Source organism: Anomaloglossus baeobatrachus, chromosome 11 (assembly GCF_048569485.1).
Source record: "Anomaloglossus baeobatrachus isolate aAnoBae1 chromosome 11, aAnoBae1.hap1, whole genome shotgun sequence".
NCBI lineage: Eukaryota > Metazoa > Chordata > Amphibia > Anura > Aromobatidae > Anomaloglossus > Anomaloglossus baeobatrachus.
This window is the reverse complement of record NC_134363.1, coordinates 61,071,485-61,073,824: the sequence shown is the minus strand read 5'-3', so window position 1 is coordinate 61,073,824 and position 2,340 is coordinate 61,071,485.

Here is a 2,340-nt window from a genome sequence, read left to right as displayed (position 1 = left end):
TACATGCACACAGCTCTGCGATACACACATTGCTCTGTTATACACTCACTCAGCTATACACACACAGCACTCTGCTGTACACGCACACAGCTCTGCTATACATACACAGCTATACACACACTGAGCTCTGCTATAAATATACACCTGGTCCTCTTCTCTGAGAATAGTACTTGACCTAAAGTTCTAGGCAGGTATATCAGTCTTTACATAGACTTTAGTGTTGGAGGAGAGATCTAATGGTTTTCTTTTCCACTATTATGTTCAGGTTTGTTTGTGATCTTAGGACACAGATAACTGAAGTCAAGTCATTCCAATGACCTCCTGTGACAGCCCCCAAATTCAGGACAGTCGAGCTGGATCTGGGACAATTGGGAGGTACAATATGTAATTGTCCCATTGGTGTACACAGACAGAAAAGGGCACCTGAGCAAGAACAAAATATGGGCCCTTTTCAGTTCAACTCATAAAAATTCACAATTCCACCTGCTCTAGAGGTAGAGGCTGCACCCACAATATGTCCGCCTCTATATTGTCCCTTGTGTGATTTTAACATAAGGTTACTAAACTGTGAAACAGGACAGGGGCAGATGCTGATACAATTGAAAGCAATGATGAGAGAGGGAGCAGAGCGCTGCTTCCTTCATCATTCTCCTGCTGTGTCTGCAGCTCTTTGACTTGTCAGCACAGAGGAGCATGATGACGTCACTACTACGCGCCGTTGTTCAGAGCGACAGAATAGTGGACACGCTGAGGAGACAGGAGCAGCGAGGGAACGAGGAGAAGTGAATATATATTAATCACGGTAGACAGAGGACTGTGGGGGTGTATTAAATGATATGGGGCTGTATTCTACTACATGACGGTGCATGATACTATATTGAGGCTGCATAATACAATATGGCGGTTGCATAATAGTATATGGAGGGTGCATACTACTATATAGGGCTGTGTGCTACTACATGATGGTGCATAATACTATATGGAGGCTGCATAATACTATATAGGGGTTATATAATGCTATATGGGACTGCATAATACTATATGGGGGCTGTATAGTGCTATATGGGGGCTGCATAATGCTATATGGGTGCTGCATAATATTATAAAGGGCTGAATAATGTAATACAGGGGCTGCATAATACTATATAAAGGTTGCATAATGCTATATCGGACTGCATAATTCTATATGGGGGCTGCAAAATGCTATATGGGGGCTGCAAAATGCTATATGGGGGCTGTATAATACTAAATGGGGGCCTGTATAATACTGTATAGGGGCTGCATAATGCTATATGAGGGCTGCATAATATTATATGGGGCTGCATAATGCTCTATGGAGGCTGCATAATACTATATGGGGGCTGCATAATACTATATGGTGGAATATGGGGCTGCATAATACTATATGGAGGAATATGGGGGCTGCAAAATACTATATGAGTAATATGAGGTGCATTATATTATATGGAGAAATATTGGGTGCCTTATACTATACAGAGGAATATGGTGGTGCATTATTATACATAGAGAACTATGAGAAGTGCATTATACTATATGGAGGACTATGGGGGGGGTGCATTAAACTATAGGGAGTGCATTATACTATATGGAGGACTATGGGGAGTGTATTATATATGAAGGAATATAGGGAGTGTATTATAATGTATGGAGGAATATGGGGAGTGTAATATAATATATGGAGGACTAATGGGTGCATTATACAACAGGAAGGACTGTGGATGATGCATTTTAATATATTAAGGACTATGGGGAGTGTATTAAACTATATGGACTATAGGGAGTGCATTATAATATATGAATGACTATGAAGTGCATTATACTATATGGAGGACTATGCGCTGCATTAGACGATATGGAGGACTATGTGGAGCCCATTATACTTTATGGAGGACTAAGGGGAGCATTATACTATATGGAGGGCTATGTGTCGACCATTATACTATATGGAAGGTTTTGTGCGGCCATTATATTATTTGGCAGGCTTTATCTAAAGTTATCTCCTCCTGTACCTGTCTGTGTCTTGTACTGTTTATGATTATTGTACTTGTCCCTATTATGTATACCCCTTTCACATGTAAAGCGCCATGGAATTGATGGCGCTATAATAATAAATAATAATAATATGAGGGTCATTATGCTGTGTGCTAGCAATTAGACTGTGTGATGGTTTTTGTGGGGTCTATTATACTGTGCGTAGGGATGTATGAGGGCCATTATACTATTTGGAGGGATAGTATGGGCCATTATACTGTATGTAGGCCCATGATAATGCATGGAGGGCTATGTGGGGGGTCACAGTTGGGGATCTTACTGTGTCGG